The 12,100-nt window shown below is 35.4% G+C and overlaps 1 non-coding gene across 1 annotated transcript; it reads left to right on the top strand.

Annotated features, from left to right (window-relative positions):
• Positions 1–1,790: 1,790 nt before the first annotated feature.
• Positions 1,791–1,897, top strand: LOC122737503. The gene has a single exon (XR_006354337.1). It is a non-coding gene; the product is annotated as a U6 spliceosomal RNA (small nuclear RNA).
• Positions 1,898–12,100: the final 10,203 nt, after the last annotated feature.

Raw genomic sequence — 12,100 nt, 5'->3', positions numbered from 1 at the left:
GTGCCATCTAGCTCACTGCCTAGGTACTCCTATATTATATATTTGTTTATAGATCTGTGTGCCTAAATGCACATAGACACATAGACTGATAGCAAACAGATTTAGATAGGGATCAAAGTGTGTATTTTAAGAATAAGAAAGGCATTTTATGCATTGCCAATGTCTAACTTAATTTCTCTCAACATAATGTCAATCTTGCTTTTGCTGAAATTGATGCTAATAATATGTTCTTTCATGGTACTGCCATCAGCTACATCTAGCATTTGTTACTATGGGTTATTTGATATATACCCAAGCCAAAGCACTTTGTCCAAGACAAAGAATATTAAAATGATGTCCTCACAGGGGCGCCTAAAATAGATGTTAATAATTGAAAGTATTCTCTGCCTCTATGTGTGTGTTCCTCTTTTTGGGGGGCTGGGGTGGGGGAAGCATTATTAATGGGCTCATAGACCTGTATCTGAAATTTTTATTGGAATTCTTATCCAACTTTCTCATTTTACATATGATCAAGTCATAGATGATGTAACACAAAGTCACACAAATAACAGAGACAGGACTGAAACTCTACATTCTAACTCTAAATCCAACATACCACCTATTGCACCAGGTAGCTATTAATGCCTAATTACTTATTCTACTGAAAGTATTGTCAATTACTTAAGGAATGTCATTCTTGTAGTAAGATGTACTAAGCCTTTTGTTTTTCAGCTGTGCCATAAAGTTCATGGAGTTTTCTTGAATGGTTTACCATTTCCTTCTCCAGTGTTGTCCCCATCTTACAGATATGGGACTGAAGCAAATAGGAGTTAACTGATTTGCACAGGGTCACATAGTTACCTAAACATCTGAGGTTGCATTTGAATTCAGATTGTAAGGGGCTAAAATTCTAGCTAGTCTGTCTAAAATATCTAATGAGTGGTCGCCAATAAATTATAAGCTTTAGCAAGAGTTAGACTTTTAAGCATTTATTAAGGAGAATAAGAATTTGGTGAAGAGAAAGAAAAAAGCCTAGATTCATCTATCTATTAAAGGGAGAGTGCATTTCTAGCTCCCTTCTCCACCCAAGTCCTGAGGAAAGAGCTTGAGAGAGCCAGCCTTGCCCCCTCTTCTTCCCACAAGCAAACATCACTTCCTGACACCAAAGAAAAGCTGCATGGCCTTGCCCTCAGAGGCCTTCTCCTCATGGTGGAACTTTCCTACAGTAAGTCTCCAGCAGGTGGCCTCATTCCAATCGTTACAAGATCTTCCTGACTCCAAGTCCAGTGTTCAATTCACTCTATCACCAAGTTGCCCATTTGTAGGGAAAAACAAATAATAATATAGATTATCAAGTTAATAGACTAAATAGTACTAGTAATAGCACAGTGCCTTGCATGTTGTCACTATCTATATACATGCAAAATGATTTACAATATTCTCACTGCAACACTGAAATAAAGGTACTATTATTCTCCCCTTTTGTCAGTTGAGTAATCTTAGGTAAAAAGAGCATAAGTGACTTGCCCAAGGTCAGAGTTAATAATCTTCTGAGGCTGGATTTGAATTCAGGTCTTCTTGACTCCTAGCCTAGTACTCTTTAATGTGCCACTTATCTATCTTACAATAAATATATTATGTTTATGTAACCTTTTATAATTAAAAAAAGGGCAACTTGCCCACAGTCACATAGGAAATAATATATGTCATGGGATTTCAGAGACATAAAAAATAAATCTCCTGCAATTACTAGCAGATGCTTAAAATTCTACCATAATATTATCATCCCTTTATCTCAAATGTACTTGCATGTGCTCACTTCGGCAGCATATATACTAAAATTGGAACAATACAGAGAAGATTAGCATGGCCCCTGCGCAAGGATGACATGCAAATTTGTGAAGCTTTCAAATGTACTTATATGTAAACCTGGCAAAGACAAAATTTGTAAAACCTTTCTAGAGAATAAATTTTGTTATGGGGCTAGAGAAAAAAAATATTGAAGGAACTGGTTACCACTAAGTCAATGTGAAGAGATATTATAGAGAAGAACAAGAAATAAACAAAGTGGGAGGATACTTACAAAGTTTTTGTTGTTTTTTTGTTTTGTTGTGTATGTCTTTGTCCCTCCCCCCACAATTTTAATTGGCTCCACCCTCATCTACACTATGCATAAATGACAAAGAACCAAAATAATAAAAAAAATTATATGCAAGGAAACCCAGTATGATTATCATTTAAGAATTATACAAAGGCTGGGGGGAAAAAATAAGAGGATAAAGGAACTGAGGGCATTCTCTTTTCAGTTAATAGCACTTAGAAATGTAAAGAGGAAAGTACTCAAAATGGTCTTAGAAAAGTGTACCAATAGAAAAAATGATTGAATTTCTTTTAAATAAAGTGGCATAACAGTTGTTAAAAAAGAGCCAAAAATATACTGTAACTTCGTGAGAGGTTTCAGAGGCAGCTGCACTTTCAAGTGGGTTCAGCCAGTAGTCATAAGTGGTATGGTGGTGCAGTGGATACAGTGCTGGTCCTGAAATCAAGTGGACCTGAGTTCATATCTCACCTAAGACTGTGTGACCCTGGGAAAGTCACTTAATCCCAATTGCCTTAAATAACCTGGGTCATCTCCACTCATCCTGATATATATCTAGCCACTGTACCAAGATGGCTCTAGAGCAGAGAGTGAGGTCAGTGACCTTGCACAACAATCCTCTCTCAATTAAATCCAATTCAGTGCAAGTCATTACATCACCTGATGTCATGGTCCTCTTCAAGAACAAAAGACAAACAATAAGAAGAAATGTGAATTCAAATCCTGCCTCTGATACTTTCTATCTCTGTGTTCATGGATATCACACATTTATTTTCTTACTCTCAGAGTTCTCATCTTTAAGATGAGGATTATAATACCAGGCTTACTTGGTGGTTCTGTGGAGCAGATGTGATTATTTGCCAAAACCCTTGAAAACTTTAAAAGGCTAGGCAAATGTCAACTAATTAGAATCTTCTTCAGATAGGAACTTATATATGCATTTAACAACATTTATGGCATGAAGAGTCCCCTGCTAGGGGCAGGTGAAGATAGAAAGAATATCTAACAATATGAGACCACAGCACTCAAAGAACATTTAAGAATGACTTTTTTTTTAACAATATTGGTTTTATTGAAAACATCAAAAATTTAGGTCTAGAAGAGATCTTAGAGATCATTTAATTTAACTCTCTCCTTTTAAAACTGAAGAAACTGAAACTGAAAGTAGTTACATGATTTGTCCAGTCATACAAATATCTAGTAACAGAATTAGAATTTAAACGCACTTTTTTATCCTATGTTTGGAGTATTTTTCAGTTTTCCAAAATGTTTTATAGATGACTAAATCAAGTAATAAGGGTTTTTTGAGTTTTTTTAATTGTTTAATACTCAATAGTAAAGTGACAAGATTTATAGATAGGTAGCCTCAAATCAAGGCTTTTATGGATTCAAGTTTGACTTCTGACACATAATGGCTGTATAGCCATGTCACTTAGCCTCAAAGTACTCTTAGCCCCATATTCTTAAACTGTGGGTCACAACCCCATATGGGGTCAAATAATGTGGGGGTTGCAAAAATTTAGCAACAGTAGAAGGTTATGTATACCTATTTTATATACCTATATACCTGAGGTCACATAAAATTTTCTCAGGTAAAAGGAGTTATGTGTGGGAAAAAGTTTAAGAAATCCTCCTCTAAGCAACTGTTTAATACCACAAATTGTAGAAAACTACTAACCCAAATTGTCAGAAGTTTCCTCAAAACAATTCCCTATACTAGTGAAATTCTAATCTAAGTTCTAATCCCTATCCATTATTATGTTTTTAAAGCCTTACCTAGGGACAGCTAGGTGGCGCAGTGGATAGAGCACTAGCCCTGGAGTCAGGAGTACCTGAGTTCAAATCCAGCTTCAGACACTTAACACTTACTAGTTGTGTGACCCTGGGCAAGTTACTTAACCCTAATTGCCTCACTAAAAAAAGCCTTGCCTTTTTTTGTTTTTGTTTTCCATAAATAACATGCAGTGGGAAAAAACAAAACAAAACATGCTATTAATTTCCATCACTAGAGACATATAAGTTCTGGGCTTGTCCATAGTATATTGATGAAGGTATAAACATTGATGACCCCACCCTCGGTCTAACAAGGCATTCAGTGAGGAGTTATACTCTCTCATTAAGTTACTCATGATTACCTTGAAGGTACTGTTCCTCTTCATTAACATTTAATGAGAAAATCTTCACACATTTACTCTTTGTCAATGATTTCATATTGTTTACAAATGCCATCCTAGAGCTCTAAGAAAAACTGTAATTGAGGCAGATGGCCCCTATAATGTTTGGCTTAGAGGCAAAAATTACTAAAATGTGTCCACTGATTATGAAAACTTGGAATTGAGAGATAGTCTTTGTCAGTCCTCATGGTCCCTACAAACCACTATGCTAAGCAAGAATTGCTGCATTTTCAGAAGACTGCAGTAGAGAGATATTTTATGCTCCCCACCTCTATACTAGGATAGACATTGTTGAACATCAGATACTTTAGACTACTAGATTTATCTTTGGTAAATGAGTTAGAAGACATAGAACTCTTATGTTCATGGAAAAATGAATGTAAAGTATCTTCAAAATAATGGGCTGTGGTACAGGGGTATCAGACATAGATCTTAAAATGAGTGATGATGGAAGAACTTATTTGTACCAGATCTGGTATGATGTGAAATACATATTATTTGAACTGCTCCAAAGATGTAATCTGTAGAGGATAAGCACAGCAAATTTTACAAAAGCTGTGCCCATTTACCTGAAATGAGGCAGCAGGAAATTTCCAAAGTCATAGCACCTCAGCAAGACCCAGACAACATATTCAATGGGTTGTCAACAAAACCTATCACCAAGTACAACATAGGAGATAGAATCTTTATCTTCACAGATATTTTCAGATTTAACATCAAGTTCTCTGGCCAAATAAGGAAGTCAAAGGAAAAGGCTGTAGATAAGGAATGACATACAAAATATTATTGGGAATATTCTGAGTATATTACAAGTGAAAATCAAAATTAACTTGACTTAAATTGTGTTAATCACAAAGAAATATTCTTTAACAAACATATAATGGTGAATCAAATGAAGATAACATCAAACTCAAGTCAACAAATTCCACAGACCAGAAAATAGACATGTCTAAAAGCAAGGTATTACGCAGATATCATGATGTATTGGAGTAATGGGAAAACAGTAATAGGATTCAAAATTGTAAAAGTCTACTATATATAGTTTAGAAGATGGAAAGCAATAGAGTATCTTGAAGACCATTCTTTTGGCACATGAGATCACTTCTATTTCCCAGAGGGCTATGAAATAAAAGCTTTGAAGAGTCTCCATATAGTACCCTTGGTCCTAGGAAGAAAGTAATTAGAATAGTTAGGAAAAATAATTTTTTAACTGAATAAATTGAGTTTAAGTCATCAGAAGAGAAATTATACAAGCCTCCCACTGATATTTTCTGAAGGTTTTCAATAAGGAGATATTTCTGAAAATGCTGTAGTATAATGTTTTGTTTGTTTCTTTTTTTTTTTTTTTGGTCAAATTCTACATGTTATTCCTGGATTGACCAATTTTAATCTTTATTATTTGTTTGAGGAAAGCTATTGTGTAACCCACTAAGTCTCCTCTTCTCCAAGCCAAGGAATCCCAATTCCTTGAACAAATCCTTATACAACATTGACCTAAAGTAATCTATCATGCTGTTTGCCACTGTCTCTCTCTCCTGCTTATGGATGTCTTTCCTAAACTGTGGCACCCAGAACTGAAAATAATACTGAAGATATGTATATGTATGAATAGTTGAGAGCTTATATAGTGCCTACATTGTAGGCCAAAATAGAATCCTATATGGCTTCTTGTTCAATAGTGTTTGACTCTACATGAACCCCATTTGGGATTTTCTTGGACTGGTTTACCATTTCCTTCTGCAGCTCATTTTTCAGAAGAGGAACCTGAAGTAAATAGAATTAAATGACTTGCTCAGGGTCATCCAGTTAGTAAGTGTCTGATGCTGGATTTGAACTCCTAAAGATGTGTTCCCGACGCTATCCTCAGGGTCACCTAGCTGCCCTATAAGGCCACCACTGACATTCTTGGAGTTCAAATATTGCCTGACACTTTCTAGCTATGTGACCCTGAAGAAGGCAGTTGGTCTCTACCTCAGTTTCCTCATCTACAAAATGGAATAAATAATATCAACTACCTCATAGGGTTGATGGGAGGATCAAATGAAATAATATTTGTAAAATATTTAGCACGGTGCTTAACACTTAGTAGTCATTATATAAACATAAGCCCTCCCCATCCATAAAATGCCCAAACTATTTCATTCACTTTGATGTTTGCGCCAATATCATATCTTATTTATAGGTAAAAACATATGGAAGCCCTATTTCATATTCTCATTCCCTCTTTAAGCTACACATTCCAAAGTGATATTAGGACTTATACTATATTGTAAAGTTGTTGGTTTTACCTGGATGGTAACTCCTACTAATTCTTTTTTTAAAACTATCAGTTCAGGGGCAGCTAGGTGGCACAGTGGATAAAGCACCGGCCCTTGGATTCAGGAGTACCTGAGTTCAAATCCGGCCTCAGACACTTGACACTTACTAGCTGTGTGACCCTGGGCAAGTCACTTAAGCCCCATTGCCCCACAAAAAAACCCCCAAAAAACCAAAAAAAAACTATCAGTTCCAAAATCCTGTCATACTAGACTCTCTTCTGAAAAGCCCAGGAAGATACCATACTGAACTAATTTAAAGATTAATTGATAAAGGCAGGTGGCCTTCCACTGATTCACCCAAGAGCAAGTACTTCCCTAAATCTTGATTAGATTAGGGACAAGATTTGTCTAAAAGAAGGATAGCTTCAATCATTGGACGTATCTTTAAAAGTCTCAGATGTTTGGGAATGAAAATTCATAAAGGGAGTGGCTGAAAATAAATTTAATTATTCTGCAAGGGCAGACCTAAAGTTGCTAGGTGGCACAGTGGACAGATATCAGTGAACAGGTCCCTGGTCTAGAGTCAGGAAGAACTGAGTTAAAGTCCAGCCTCAGAAATTTACTGTCTGTGTGACCCTGGGAAAGTTTTATTTAATCACTTTTGCCTCAGTTTTCTCATCTGTGAAATGAACTGGAGAATGAAATGTTAAATCACTCCAGTATCTCTGTCAGAAAAAAACTTCAAAAGGGGTTTTAGAGAGTCAGATGGCACTGAAATGACTGAACAACAACAAAGTGATTTTGCTTTGATGAAGTAAACTAGCAGCTGAACTGTTACCAAAACTAAGAACCCTTCCTCTAGCTTGATTGTGGAAAGTCCTGTTTTTCAGTTATCTTCAATGTTCTCATTCTCTTTCTTAGCACTCAGTCTCTGTCTCTGTGTCTGTCTCTTCCCCTCTCTTTTCCTCTTTCTTTCTCTCTGTCTCTCTTCTTCTTTCTCTTTCCCTGTTTCTCATACACACACACACACACACACACACACACACACACACACACACACACATACACAGAGCAAAAGTGATTAGATTATCTAATGATTAGAGAGGTGCAAATTAAAACAACTCTGAGGTACCACCTGACACCTATCAGATTGGCTAAAATGACAAAAAAGGAAGATAATAAATGTTGGAGAAGCTGTGGGAAAATTGGAACACTAATGCATTGTTGGTGGAGCTGTGAACTGATCCAACCATTCTGGAGAGCAATCTGGAATTATGCCCAAAGGGCGATAAAGCTGTGCATACCCTTTGACCCAGCAATTCCACTTTTAGGTCTCATGGAAGGGGGAAAGGGACCCACATGTACAAAAATATTTATAGCTGCTCTTTACGTGGTAGCCAGGAATTGGAAGTTGAGGGGGTGCCCATCAATTGGGGAATGGCTGGAAAAGTTGTGGTATATGAATACAATGGAATACTATTGTGCTGTAAGAAATGATGAGCAGGAGGAGTTCAGAGAAACCTGGAGGGTCTTACATGAGCTGATGATGGGTGAGATGAGCAGAACCAGAAGAACATTGTACACAGTATCATCAACATTGAGTGTTGACCTACTGTGATGGACTATATTCTTCTCACCAATGCAATGGTACAGAAGAGTTCCAGGGAACTCATGATAGAATAGGATCTCCAAATCCAAGAAAAAAAAAAAAGAACCGTGGAGTATAGATGCTGATTGAACCATACTATTTCTTTTGTTTTGGGTGCTGTTTTTTTTTTTCTATTTTGAGGTTTTGCATCACTGCTCTGATTTTTTTCTCTTGTAACAGGATTAATGCAGAAATAGGATTAATGTTATTATGTGTGTATATATATATGTGTGTGTATATATATATATATATATATATGTATATGTATATAGATATATAGATATATAGATATAACCTATATCAGATTACCTGCTGTCTGGGGGAGGGGGGAGGGAGGGGAGGGAGGGAGAAAAATCTGAACTTGTTAAGCTTGTATAAACAAAAGTTGAGAACTATCTTTACATGTAACGGAAAAAATAAAATACCTTGTATGTTAAAAAAAAGTGATTAGATTAGAATAATCAAAAATTAATTTGAAAATATTTCTGGCTATGTGCCTAAAATGCATAATAGAGAATTTTTCTACTTCCATGTGTTTTTTTAAATAATTACTATTGCTATAGCTACTTGTTTTGGGGAAGCATATTTTAATTTATCTCCCTAACTTTTCATGCTTTCAAGCCTCATGGTAAAGAAAGCAGGGAGAGAGATTCAGCATGGGAGTTAGCTCAGGCAGGGGAAAAGCTCTCAAAGACCAAGAATACCTAGAAGCCAGGGAGCTAAGATTGTCTCTAAAACTGAAAAGAGCCCTAATGGCATCTACTGAGGGTTTTTATCCTCTATTGATAGAGGCAGGTCATTATGTATTGATCAAAGCTAATTGGTTAGCATCATTCAATTCCATTGGTTGACATGATATGACTATGGACTGGAGTGGGAAGAGATTTGTGAGCAGAACAATCAGGATGCCATTGCAACAGTCCAGCTGTGAGGTAATTAGGGACTATACCTGATTAATGGCAATGTAAGAGGAAAGAATGGGACACATGCAAGAGATATTACAAAGTTCAAATCAATATACCTTAGCAATTCAGATTTAGAGGATAAAAGACTGATACACACACACAGACATATGTATATATATATATGTATATACACAATATATGTAGTATATACACATACATGCATGTATATATATATGCATACACACACACACACACACACACACACACACACACCAGCTCTTTTCATTGTAGGAAAGAACTGAAACTAAATAGATGCCCATCAAATGTAGTATGACTGAATAAGTTATGGTATATGAATGTGATGAACTATTATTGTGACATAAGAAATTATGGGGGAGCAGCTAGGTGATGCAGTGGATAAAGCACCAGACCTAGATTCAGGAGGACTTGAGTTCAAATCCTCAACCTCAGACACTTGACACTTACTAGCTGTGAGACCACGGGCAAGTCACTTAATCCTTGTTGCCCCAAAAGAAAAAAAGAAAAGAAATTATGAAAAAAGTAACTTCAGAAAAAAATAAAAACTAAAAAGATTTGTATTAACTGAATTAGAACAAAGTGTGCAGAACCAAAAGAATACTTTTTTACAGCAAGAGGAATATTGAAAAGATAAACCATTTTAAAAGTTTTAGGAACTGTGATCAACCCAATGACCATCCATAATTCCAAAGTACCCATGATGAAACAGGTTATCCACCTCTAGATGGAGAAGTAATGAACTTAGGGTACAGATCAAATATATATTTGTTCTCATGCTCTCTCATTTTAGAAAGTAAATCGGAAATGGTAGATAACTTTAGAGTATGACATTGGAGGAGTTGGGTTGAGGGGAATGAAAATAAAGGATAGGGTACTGGGTAAAGGAGGAAAGGATTTAATGATGACAGCAAAGGATTTCAAATCACTGGCTTTAGGAGGTTATGAATAGGAGGAAGTTTGTTAATCATTGGGGAATGAGGTCAGAGAGGTTTGCTGTTACTGTTTTTACAAACTAAGGGAAATCTTTTTTCAAAGCAGACTCAGTGGTGTATAGATTCCTATTTCATGCTTCCATTGATCAAAGGTTCTCTGGATATGGTTATTTCTATTGTCGTGGAAGACATGCTTTTTAGATGATAGCCTTTAGGGTTTTGATGTATTGAAATAAAAGTTAGCTTTTATATGTCAACAATACTAAGTCCATTGGGATCTTTCATTCTAAATATTTTTAAATTAATTCTGTAGTAGTAAATACTGGACAACTATTGATTATTTACTTGTTTATAATATATTCATGGAAGATATCTTCAATATATGTTTAGGTGATTCTATATTTTAATGGGTGAGAAATATGACTTAATGCATTTAAGAATTACTGGTCTTCTGGTCACTTAAATTATTATTAATAAGATCTGAGTCTTTTTTTTAAGTCTTTGGCATATTTCTCTATTTAATTTTCCCTGAGAATTGATACTTATTTTCACAGTTGTATAGCCTCCATTATTGGTCTCATTCAAGTATACTTACTCCAATCCAGTTGATTTTTCTTTGTTACTTTTAGTGCCCTCTAAATCTCCTTCATAAGCACAGTTGATAACATAATAAAGATTTGGTAGTGGCTCAAATGTCCTTAATTACACACACACACACACACACACACACACACACACACACACACACACACACACACAGATTTTCATTTGCTATTTCTTTTCCTCTTTAATTTTTTTATCCTAACATGTCCACAGGATATCTTTGTTTAATTTGGTCTTTTTTCAGATCTTTCTTTAATCTTATTTTATACTTGAACTTTTTTCTCTAAGAAAATATTGATCATAAGTTTTCATTATACTTCTCTGTAAAAATTTGCTAACTAGTTTTATTCAAATCATCTCTTTCCTTGGCAAGCAAATGAAATGTTTACTAACTATCATACCTTTTAGTCTTCTTTGACCTCCTTATTATGGTAATGATTTTGCTTCTTTATGAAATAATAATCTTTTTTGATATCCTATTTCCCTACCCATTTTTTCCTTATCAACAACATATTTGAGGAGTATCTTGCCAATTTTTTTATTACATTCCATTTTTCCCCTTTTATCTTTATTTTAGGTTTGTACTAATTTCAATCTTGAGTTTAATAATTTGAGTCCTAAAGTAAGGTAGTCTTTCTCAAGACAAATTGAGGTATTACTAGTGAGACTTATTGACTTATTAATTGGTTATGTAATGATGAGTTTTTTAAAAGTGATTCATATTGGATATATGTAGGAGCAAATCATTTCAGTGATACAGTTGATTTTCAATACAAGGACAATATATCCCCTTCAAATAAAATAACAACAACAACATTTGAATGGCTTCAGATTTCATTTCAATTGTTTGCTCATAAAGCTTTTTTTTTTTTAAGTGAGGCAATTGGGGTTAAGTGACTTGCCTAAGGTCACACAGCAAGTAAGTGTTAAGTGTCTGAGGCCAGATTTGAACTCAGGTCCTCCTGACTCCAGGGCTGGTGCTCTATCCACTGCACTATCTAACTGCCCCCTCATAAAGCTTTAATGTTTTTATAGTGATAGCTCATAGAGTTGTGATGTCATTGGTTTAGGCAATTCTATCTACCAATACAAACCAGCCCTTTCTCAGTAAATTACATTTCAAGAGTTACCTAGAAAACTAATAGGTTAAGTAACTTGCTCATGGTCACAAAGCTAGTCTGTGTCAGAAGTTGGGCTTGAAACCAAAACTTTTAGGCCTAAAGTATGCTTCTCTCTCTCTCCCTTCTATGGCACACTGCTTCTGCAGTTTTCATACCAGAAAATGATGAAAAAAATATCAAGATGACTCAGTGAGTGGTTTGTAGCAATATTTGATCTTACATATCATTACTCTCAAACTCATTACAAATTACTCTGTGTATATCCACCTTTGATTCTGATTGATCTATTTCTTTGAATTTCCATATGCCAGGCTAGATTCCAGTTGAAACTGAAAGCTCACTT

This window comes from Dromiciops gliroides, chromosome 1 (genome assembly GCF_019393635.1).
Source record: "Dromiciops gliroides isolate mDroGli1 chromosome 1, mDroGli1.pri, whole genome shotgun sequence".
Classification (NCBI taxonomy): domain Eukaryota; kingdom Metazoa; phylum Chordata; class Mammalia; order Microbiotheria; family Microbiotheriidae; genus Dromiciops; species Dromiciops gliroides.
The sequence above is the reverse complement of the archived record's forward strand: the minus strand, read 5'-3'. Positions and strand labels throughout refer to the sequence as shown.